The sequence below is a fragment of the Solanum stenotomum genome, chromosome 11 (genome assembly GCF_019186545.1).
Source record: "Solanum stenotomum isolate F172 chromosome 11, ASM1918654v1, whole genome shotgun sequence".
NCBI lineage: Eukaryota > Viridiplantae > Streptophyta > Magnoliopsida > Solanales > Solanaceae > Solanum > Solanum stenotomum.
In genome coordinates, this window is record NC_064292.1 from 2066216 (window position 1) to 2078217 (window position 12002).

At 31.8% G+C, this 12002-nt stretch overlaps 1 protein-coding gene and 1 long non-coding RNA gene across 3 annotated transcripts in view; both read right to left on the bottom strand.

Moving 5' to 3' along the window:
- LOC125844247 (putative disease resistance RPP13-like protein 1) overlaps positions 1–12002 on the bottom strand; it is a 75181-nt gene that overhangs the window by 57963 nt on the left and 5216 nt on the right.
- Positions 3532–4934, bottom strand: LOC125844274 (uncharacterized). Of its 2 annotated transcripts, none has more exons than XR_007444129.1 (4): positions 4850–4934; positions 4536–4650; positions 4212–4450; positions 3532–3615 (listed from the first exon to the last, which is right to left on the bottom strand). It is a non-coding gene; the product is annotated as an uncharacterized LOC125844274 (long non-coding RNA). The 2 variants fall into 2 exon arrangements; XR_007444128.1 differs by lacking the exon at positions 3532–3615 and adding an exon at positions 3701–3803.

Below are 12002 nucleotides of genomic sequence, written 5' to 3' on the forward strand. Positions count from 1 at the left end.
ATTCACAGTTCAAAGGAGAGAACCATGCTCACCCAGAAAACTTCAGGAATCAGGACTGCTGAAACTTGGAAGCATCGAAAATTAAACTGTAAAAAACATTCATAAAACAAATTAGAAATCGAAAAAGTAACACAAACAGAAATCGTGTAAAATAATAAAATCGACATGCCTTTAGAGAAATATTTTCTGATCAAATTGAAGAAAGTGAATTAAACAAAGAAGAGCCAAGTCTGTAACATCTAATAGACTCGGACACACTTTATAGTTGTTATATGATGAAGTTTTAAAAATGTGTAAATGAAGCATCATTTATACCTCAGGCGAATTTCTCAACGGTGATCCATATCAAAATTAATACCATCGACATTTTCTATCTCTATCGTGACTTTGTATTCTTAAAAAAGAAAATATCCATATCATTCGACGTTTTTCCTTTTCAATGTTAGATCAAACATATGCATAAACTTGGGTCAGAAATTAATTCAGTGAAATGTGAATTAGGCGACATCAACTTAGCAAACACTTCATAAAGGCATTTGACATATAGAATCAAGGCATGTATTATAACTCAATCAGAAGATATGTAAAACTAAAGATAGAAGAAGATCAAGAAAAATGAAAATTTTGGATCAACAGATGATTTAAAAAACATTTGAACAATGAAAACTATATTTTCGAAAGCAATTTCCCACTTTAAGTATCTGAATACCAGTATAAAACCGATATACTCCAACATCATTGTGATGCAAAGTGGGGCAAAACCAATTTAAGCGCCGCAGTAAGAAACGGAGAAGAAATAATATTTGTACCTTTAGACCTTTCTCACACGTCAACTTCTTCCCATCAGGTGAAGTAGGAATCGAAAACTTGGGTTGAACTCTTCTACTCTGTTGATGTCTTTTGAGTCTCGGGTGTCATTGGAATTGAAGGTATGAAGATAGAATGGGTTCTAGAGAATTTTAAAACCGGTGGTTTCGCTGACTGATGAGGGTGCCAATGAAGGAATCTATTTTGCTGATTTATGAGAGTGCAAACTATTAGTACAAAGTAAGCATCTTGGTATACGTGACTGAAACACGAGTAAATCTAACCTTGAATTCATCCTGAGCAGAATAGACTTCCTTGATCTTCCGCTAACTTGGAGGAGTCACTGAGGTTGAGTAATGGACATAAATTGAAGGAAACTTCATAATCTCCAAAGCTTTCTGAACATCAAAACCATAAAACTGATGTAATAATGCAGTCGCATCAAACTTCAAATCAATGAGGTACAACATGGAGTAAATAATGGAAGCAGGCATTCAAACTGATGTAACTCTTATCAAGATGTTGGCTACCTGATTGAGAAATTGAGGTTGCATTTCTTGGACCCTTTCACATATATTAAGCAATCAATTTTATTGAGCAAATTATCTCAATACTATATTTCTTTTACAAATATAAAGATTTCATCCTGATCTAAAGATATTTTGTCGACTTCACAGAAGCAATAGATGGTACACACTGGTCAAAATGAATTAACAAACAAGCAAAGAGAATTAACAAACACTCAAAATATACTAAGGAAATAGTTACTGCAACATAAACCCTATAAATACTTAACATTTACAAGTCAAACATTATAATAAGATGTCACTTATGTGGAGCACGATTGTCATATACAAGTCAAAAATATCCTTAATTTTTATCTATATAAATTCATCTGTTTTGTTACATGAGACCCCTGCCCAAGAATATTATCATTTTCATTCTATAGTTAAAGTAGTGACTTGTATCATTATTGTACTATTTGGTTCATGTTTTAGTTTGACTCGACGAAGATGACTCTTGAATTTTGATTGGTTATGGGGAAGCCTCCACAAAAACTTGAAAATTATGTATTGTATTTCTTTTTCCATCTATATTGTTATGATTTAAGTTTTAAAAAAGATGTGTATGTTGTACTTTTTCCTTCTCTATCTTTTTGTGTGTTTTCTCTTCCATTAAACTTCTTTAATTTGATTTTCTATTAATTTCTTATTGTCGCAAGTGTATGTCTTTGTTGAGCTCAAATTAGCCCTTTTTTATTTTATTGGAATTTTGCTAACTACCAATTATAGTTCAAAATTAACGGTTGGTTGCTTAATTAATTAATTTTAAACATTAAAATTCACCTCTCATTTGGTGTTTCTTGTCGGACTCTTAAAGATTAATTTGTAATAGTTGTATTTTATTACTAATTACACGCATTCTTTCATAAAATTGTAATCATTCTAAAGTATCTATATATAAAAAGTAACTGGGAACATCCCAGATATTAGTATATATTATTACCAATTTGGCTTCTTTCTTTGGTGAAAGGTGATGTTTAATCTTTCATCTTTGATAAAAAGAGCAAAGTATTGATATTGACCTGTGTCTACATCCTGGCAGGGTTATATGTATATATCTTGCTTGTGGAAGAGGTATTGTGCCGTTAATGGGGAAAGAGGTATTCAAAGGCTACTTGTGTATGAATTCATGTCAAATACAAGTCTAGAAGATCATCTTAGTTTACACTTGTATACCCAATATAACTGATATGAGTTGTGGTGACATAGTTGAGATTTTTCTATCCTTAATTAGAATTTAGGGGCATGAGCCGTGGAATGGAAAAAATCATGTCAAGAGCACTGCCCCTTGAAATGCACAAATCCAAATTTAGTCGGACTCCAATATGGATACCAAACACCGAATGAGAAAACAATATATCCACTATAAAAATATATAACACGTTGCTAACTACGAAAATAATATACATATCCATTTTCAGTTGCAATTGTTGTTCAAAATCATCTAATCAGATCTCCATCAAATGTCTTCAAATTTTATAGAGACAATCTCTTTAGACTATTCCAAAAAATCTAAACAACACTTCAAATTTCTCTCTCACACACACACACATAAAAAAAAAGGCACGATTTGAAATTCAAATCCACTTCTTCGAGCTTATTCAATCATCGTGAGTTATCTTTCTAATTTGATTTTCTAGACACAAATCTTACAAAATCAATACTCTAACCACTAGTTGAGTCCCAAACATATTTACAAATCGTGTTTGTCAACTTACAAAAGAGGCTTGCACTGGAAACATGAAATAGTATCAGCGGTACAATGATTTTAATTGCCCTTCTTTGATAGCTGCATCTCAAAGACTTGCCTATAACAGCAGACCTGAGTTCACTGTGGATGACATAATAGCTTTAGCGGAAAGAACAAAAAAAAAATAAAAAAGAACGCGCGAACAGATGTAAAAATAGTAGCAGCACCTTAGAAGCACTTCCTGTGAACAATGGATGGACCAGACTTGTCGTACTCGCCCTTGAAAATCCACATCTGATTAAGCACAGAACACGTTTAAGTTAGCAACAACACAGTTCAAAATGTAGCTTAAAATTGCAAAAGTATATGCAAAAGGAGATTTTTAAAAAATAAAGGCTTGCCTGCTGGAAGGTGCCAGGGGATGCGAGGATGGATCCTCCAATCACTGTCTGCTACGAGTGAAGACAGTGATTTTCTTACTGGTACGATAAACACCCTGCAAATGTATATCTGATGCCCTTATATCAAGCATTCCCCTGTGTAGTTGCCTGGGAGCTATACGGAAGAAAAAAGATGTTTAGCTTTTTTGTCTGCCTCCTTTAACTATCAAAGATTCTGTTAACATTGCAGATGGTGCAGATGGAACTTGGCCATATCTGGTGTCTAAAAAATATGCAATTATATAACACACAACAGTTAGCTGCAAGTCTGTAACATCAAATTGACTCGGACACACTTTATCCCTGTTATAAGATAAAATTTTAAAAATATGTAAATGAAGCATCACAATTAGGAGCTACATGAAACATTTCTAAAGAGGGAAAATAGAATTTAATACCTTAGGCAAAGTTCTCAATGGTGATCCATATCAAAATTAATACCATCTAAATTTTCTACCTTTATCACGACTTTGTATTCTTAAAAAAGAAAATATCCATATAATTCAACGTTTTTCCTTTTCAACATTAGATCAAACATATGCATAAACTTGGGTCAGAAAATTAAATCAGTGAAATCTGAATTAGGCGACAACAACTTAGCAAACACTTCATAAAGGCATTTTGTGGTTTCTCATCTTGTATAAAAGTGAGGTATGTATTATAACTCAATCAGAAGATGTGTAAACAAAAGATAGAAGAAGATATTTGCACCTTTGTAACTTTCTCACCCGTAAACTTCTTCTCATCAGGTGAAGTAGGAATCGAAAACTTGGGTTGAAATGGGTGTTGGGTTGAATTCTTCTACTCTGTTGATGTCTTCTGTGTCTTGGGTGTCATGAGAATTGAAGGCGTGAAGCTCGAAATGGGTTCCAGAGAATTTTGAAACTGTTGATTTCTCTGTTTCGCTGATTGATGACTGATGAGAGTGTCAATGAAGGAAATCTATTTCGCTGATTTATGAGAGTGCAAACTATTACTACAAAATAAGCATCTTAGTAACTGAAACAGCAGTAAATCATTATTTAGTTATCTAACCTTGACTTCATTCCGAGCAGGATATACTTTCTTGACTTCCCACTAGCTGTAAGGTGCCACTCGAGGTTGAGTAACGGACATAATTTAAAGGAAACTTCATAATCCTCAAAGTTCTCTGCATATCAAAACCAAAAAACTAATGTAATATTCTGGATCTTTGAATATGAAAAAAAACTGATGTAATAATGCAGTCGCATCAAACTTGAAATCAATGTGGTACAACATGACATCAATAATGGAAGCAGGCAATTTAAGTTGTTTTCAGTTTCTTTAAATTTGAAGCATGATGTAACTCTTATCAAGGTGTTGGCAACCTGATTGAGAAAGTGAGGTTGTATTTCTTGGACCCTTTATCTCCAAAGGTGATGACATCCTGCTAACATATATTAAGCAATCAACCTGACGTACGTGTAACGTGACCATCAAACTTCTCTCCAATAAGTATATTGATTCTCTTATTGTCCTGTCATATACTAATGTGTCCAGATTTCTTTTAATGGTAAGTAAATAGTATGTATATTACTTATATATTTTTTGCATGTATATAGTACTTAGTTAATATTTTAGATTATTGTCTTTTCCTATTAGGGTCTTTCTAATATTTCATTTTTTTTAATAGGGAAAGCATGACAACAAGCTATATTATTAGAATAGCAATATTAATTAATTATATGTAGATTGTGACAAAGGATTGTTGGAGTTGATACTTCCACTATATTGTCATATGTTAATATCAAGTTTCTTATTCTTGATTGATGGGTACACCTTCCACCTGATCTTTTATATAGCTTAAATCTTTATGAAATATTGAGTTGTTCAATTTTGCAGGTTTACACTATATCTAATCACTCATTCAACAAAGAAGTAATTTTATTAAGCTATCTGCTCATCAATTTCAGTTTGTATTTTTATCACTTAAAACTTTATGTTTATACTACAGTAATTAGTATGATTTATAGTGTATCTACTACATGGGTTATATGTGCAACGCGCGTGAAGTGCGAAGTTTCAAAGTATAATGTTGAATTACCATTTTACCTCTAAATTAAATAAACAAAATTATAAAATATTTAATTAATATATATATTATTTGTAATATCAAACTTTTCATGTACCATATAACCATTAATTTTGGTAATATACATTGACACAAAAAAGTGCAGAATTTTAAGAGTAACATTAAGTAATAAAATATAGATTATTATAATTTCATTAGGTAATAATGTTTTCCACTTCAATATTTGTTTCTTCTTTCAATCAGGTTTTGTGTTCCTCAAATTACGAGACCGAATCAATGATCTTCTATTCCTTAAGGTAAATCTCAGAAACAATTTTTGTTTTGTTTCCTTTCTCCAATTTCAGGTGAAATTCAGCATGTAAATTCTATTTTATGTTAATAAATTTTCTTTTCTTATGTCTCTCAATAATCTTTTCTATGCAGTACTTAGTAAAGTACTGCTTGAACTAAGGGTCCATGGTAAACAACCTCTCTATATTTATAAGATAAAAGTAAGGATGCATACGCAGTGGCGGACCCAGGATTTTCGTTCAGGGGGTTCAAAAAATAAAAGTATAAACGTGTAAATAAGTCAACAAAAAAAATTTCAAGGAAGTAGTAGTATATAGTTTATAGGTACAAAAAGTTATTTTTGTTACAAGAAATCCGAAACTAACATAAGTGATTACAATGAAACAAAAAGTTAGCCCTTTAAAATATGTCAAATCAACAATAGAATATTATGGGAGATGATTTTAATATTTGAGTTTTGAGTGTTGGAGAAGAACAAGAAAGTGATTTAGGGATTTGGAAAGTGAAAAAGTTATTAGCATTTAGGAATGGGAGTATGGACCCTTGAATTTTTTGGGTTTAACACCACATTTTAGCACTTTTTATTAAAAAAAAAAAAAACTAAAAAAAACATGAAAATGGGAACTGGAACTAAAAAAAAAAAAAAACTGAAAGTAAAAAACTAAAAAAAGAAAACGCTAACCCAGGGATTCGATCCTTAGACGTCAGGCTTAATATTGAAGGGAGCTGCCGCTGGGCTATCTCCTTCACCTTGTCATTGAGGGGGTTCAAAATATATATATCCACATAAATCCAGAAAATTCACCTTATATATACAGTGTAATTTTTTATTGAGGGGGTTCGGGTGAACCCCCTGGGCAACACGTGGGTCCGCCCCTGTGCATATGTATAATTTTTTTTAAGACATCACTTATATGATTATATTGGACATGTTGTTATTGTAGTAGCATTTTCTTATATGTTTTCATTTTCCAAGGATACTTTATGGTAGCAATTTCTGTTATTTTTAAAAATAATGTGAAATGAATAACTACCAACATAAATTCAATCATGTACAAAATTTATAAAATAGTAAGAAACAAACGTGCCACATTCCTAGAAACTAGTATTACTAAAAGTGGGAAGCTCCAACCTTTAAAGTTGGATTACCATTTTACCCCTTCATTATATTAAAATGTTATAAATTATTTAATTAATTAAATAGTAAAAATAGAATTATAATTCACCCAAGGCATAATTACATGTTCCAAGTTCAAAAACAAAATTTTGCGTGTTTAGATAAACAAAACGTCAAAGCATTTGCTACGTTAATTTAGAAACAGTTAATATTTAAAGTAGGCTACTTTTTTAAATGTTGTCATACTAAATGTTAATAATAGCTAAAATAACGATAGGAAATAATAATTTCTCATTTTACAAGCTTTCCAAAATTAGTTTATACATTTCTGAAATGATTATAAATAATTAAAAATAAATAATAGGTATATAATTTAATAAAATAATTACTATAAAAACTTGCAGTAGCTTATGACTTTATATGATTTTCTATAGCACTAATATTATAAGTTTAAAAATACTATAATTTTAGAAAGAGTCTTTTTCACTACCCCATTAACTACACATACATACAATGTATGTTATATATTTATGTCATTTATTAAATTAATAAATTTATATTATCTTGAGCTCGTAGTTATAAAATTTTGACAGAAATTGAAGAGTGGTCTTTTTATTATTCAATACAGATTATTATATTAGTCAACTTCCTCCATATATCAACTCACACTTTTGCATTACTCTTCTTTTACTCAACGTACTTCCTTATTCATGGTTAGGTAAATATATTCTAATGATTTTTTCTTCTCTTCCTCTTATTACAATTTTACATTTTTCATTCCAATTTATTGATACTATTTTTCCTAATTTTGTCTTTCCTTTTTTCAATAGAAGTGGTGTGCAATCCATATTATAATGCAAAAAAGGTAAATTGACTTTATAGTGTTTTCAAAAATATACATATAATTGTTGTTAAGAGTTTCAAGTTTTCTTTATATATACACGGTTGAATGTTGATGTATAGATTGAAAGTTTCTCAATGAATTGGGAAGCTCCAAAGTGAAAAGTTGAATTACCATTTTATCCCTACACTAATGTTGACACCCAATTTTGACCCTCTATAATAATTAATTTTCGAGTTTCTTAAATCCAAACGATTTGAAATAATTGACTCTCTAAAATTCAAAATGCTTTTCGAACTATTTTAAGTAGTTTTGTCACTTTTTATAATTTTTAAACAATATATATATGTCTTATATAATTTTGTATATAATTAGTATAGTTGATGAATATTCGAAAATCGCCTCAAAGATTTCGTCAAATATTTGGTTAATTAGTGTAGTTATCTAATAGTTTATATTTTAACTTATTTAGTTTATAATTGAGTTAATTATTCTTATTTCGTTAACATTAAGAAACTCATTAATTAAAATATATTAATTCGTCTTATCTAAAATTTAGCCGAATTAGCCACTTGCTAACCTAGCCTCCCAATTCTTTAAGACCCAAAAATTGGGCTATATTTTCAGCCTAATTCTGATTTCCAGATACACCAAAACCAACTCTTTCCAGCCCATTTCTTATCCTAAATAAACCCAGGCCCAACACATTACATACAACTCCAAACAACATCAACAATATGTATATCAACAATACAGAACCGACCCAGCCCCCCGGTACATCTTCTTCTTCTTCCAACAGAATTGCAAACCCAAAAACTTCATCAGCGAACCAGCCCAGAAACCGGCAGCCCAGCAAATCACAAGCCCAGTCCAGCTCCAACGTCCACATCCTTCAACAAACGCCAACTTCACGGCGAATACACGGCAGTAGGGGCACGCGTATAGTACGAATTTTTCGTCGTCTTCCTCTTTTACCTTACCAGCAAAGGCGTACAGCAGGACAGAGCACGCGTTTTCCCCCTTTCCTCTTTCGAAATGGGGTGAAAATTTCAGGAAAGGGTGTCGTCCCAAATTGGTGAAAGATTGGGAGTTTTGAATTTGGGAATACACCCAATTCCCTCCTATTTTTTCCCCATCAACTCGAAAATCTCCTCTATTTAAAAGATGCTCCTTATCCCTTATTGAGGGGTTAGAAAAATTGGTGAGAAGATATAGAGAGAAATCTACCTAAAGCTATAACAATTGTTCAGAGAACATAGATATTTTTCCGTTCGTTTTGGGGTTGCGAAAGTCTGGTCGAATTTCGCGGAGTAGTGTGTTGGTGGTGAAAGCTCGTCGCCCTCGGCTCATTGTCTCAGTTGGCTGCCCAGAAATAGGTATATCCTTTTCTAAATCTTTGGTTCATTTAATTTCTAGTTGTTTTATCTATTATTTCTTAAGGTTCTTGGCTGTTTTTCTTTTTTTATTTCTCATAGTTAAGTCAGTTTGAGGATTGGTGATAGTCTCTGCTATTTTTGTATTGTGTTTTCTTTAGATTTCTTAAATATTTGCTGAATGCACTTTGTTATAATTTTCTCTCTCTTGTTCGAGTTCGGTTGTTGTTTCATTGTGAATATAAGGATTAATGTGGTTTGTCCCAAGCCTGTAAAGTATTAGTTTAGATATGTGTTCTATTTTGAGAGTTTTTGGCACTCATGATTCTGAGCTTTATGTTTGGCTCGTTTTGAGTTCGTAATCGTTGTTCACTTTCTGCCTATTATGCTTCGACTTCATCCTTATTTTCTCATAATAGCCTAAACCTTTCTCTAAGTCCAACTCTTTCTTGTAATTTTGGACCTAACTCGGACTTCTTCTCGTTTAAACTAAAACTTAGTCATGTTCTGATTTAAGTTCAAATTCCGTATCGCGAGTTCATTTCAAGACTTTATTTAAATTTCCACTTCATATGCACTCTTTATGTGGTTAAAAAAAAATTAAAAAATAAAATAAATTTAGTGGTTCCATTTTTGTTTGAAAATAATGTCTGATTTAACTTAAATAGTTCTGTTAATAATGAAGGGGTTAAGTTTCGAACATGGGCTGAAGAACATAATTTAGACTTCGTTAGTTTATACATCTCTAATATTTGGTTCACACGAATTTAGTATTAAATCTTATAAGAATTTGGCGCTTATCTCAGTCGCTTACGATTCTTTTAATGTATGAAAACGAGACCTCAATTATGTTGGGATGCCCTCTTTGAAAGTTGCTTCGTGGTGACAAATTCACCTTCTTATTCGGTGTGAGCTATTAGTACCAATTCTTTCCGGCCAATGTTATTCCTTTAGTGCTATGTGAGTTGTTTGGTGAAATTGAAATTATGGATATATTATAAAGCTTGAGTCTTGCCCATGATAAATCTAGAATATAGGTTCATCAAGCTTCTTTTTTTTTTTGAGTGTTTTCAACAGAAAGTACTTCTCCTTAAATTTATGGCATAATCTGTTGGCTTATTTTAAGAATAAGTTCTTTTAGTGGGAATCCTTACTAGCTTGATTCCATCTCTTAAAATCATTTGAAGTACTTCTATTGTTGTGCTTGTTGATCTATGTTTTCACCCCTTGCCTTGCTGCTATTTTATGTTAAGAATAAATGAGACATTATTTTGCATCCTACCCTTTACTGACAATAATAAGATTGCTTAGGTTCAGATTCTATATCTTTCTACTTATATTAATTCATCCTTTACTTCCTTTACATGTGACTTTGGTCGAGTCTACTTTGGACTCCATACTTGCATTTCCTCGTTGGGCCACGGAGGCCAAATTCCATTCTTTTGAGTCGGCCAGCCATGAGAAATTGAAGAACGTATTTCTGAGAGTCGTTGTACAGGTGTTCAAAAACAAAAATGCAAGGATGAGAAGTAGAAATGGGCCCAAAGTCCCCTTGAATTTTCAGCTTTGTTTTTTGTGTTGTAATTAGGCCTAAGCCTTTTATTTTATTTTGTTTATTTCTGTGATTATCTGTTAGTTATTAGGATAGGTACAAAGAGGAAATATGGGGTCTAAGGCCCAAAGAGGAAATCAATTTTCTTATAATAGTCTAGGACAGGTACCAATTGGGCCCAAATACTAGTTCAGGCGGACAGAAACTAGATTTGGGTCCAACCTCCTTTCCTTTTTACTTTACTGTGTTTGTTTTGCTTGTTAGTATTTGTCGTTAATCTTAGGGTCTAAAACTTCAAATCCCCGATAGATGCTCATTTCGTTTTAACAATGTAACTAAGTCGATCATTCTTTCAAAAGACTTAAAAGAATAAATTTTGAGAAGTATCTCACTTAGATCATAGGTCAATATTTCCCTTTCCCTTTTAAAAAAAAAAAAAAAATGATTCTAACTATAAAAAATTGTTCAATTCAAATTAAGTCGAACGAATTTAGCCAAACATTTAATTGTCGGATAACCACATTAGTGGACATTTTAGGTGCTTTTAAAACCTTCCTAGAATGTTAACAAGAACCTCGAACCCTTTTCAAGTTTTCACTAGATTCCTGTTTCAGTCTTGTGAAAATGAATAGTTTTTTTGATTTTTTTAAAAAATTAAGTGGCGACTCTTAAAACCAGTCCAATTATATTTTCCTAATAAAACAACTAAATTAAGTTATTATAAAATATAATTAATTAATTGTTCTATCATTAATTAAGAAAATCATCATATTCAATACTACCCCAGAATGAACGCATACGTTGCATGCTTATCTAACAACAATCAATAAAGTATTTGAGTTTACAAAAGGTTGGATTAATTTTCTTGCAATTGCTACTTATTGCAGCCTATTCAATATTGTAGAATAACTTTTCATCTTCCTAAACTAATTCAATGTTTGGAAGTTCCTTTCAACTTCCAACTGTAGGTTAGAATTTTATAAATTGCCAGATCAGTAAATCATGTTAAATTCATTATGGTTCTATTCCGGAGTTTCAATATTGTAACGATCTGATTCCGTCGTTAGGAAACAATCAATGGGGAAAGAATTGGGGTCATAAAACTTTTTGGTAATAACTTGGAATTTCCTAACCTAATCCAAATTTGGACGAAATCGGAGTCAGTGAGGTCTAGGGAAATCTGGTAACGAATGAGAGACCTAATTATGAATTTGATCACGTGAGTTGATAGCTAAGACGTGAGTGGTAACGAATAATATTTGATTACTTGCGTGA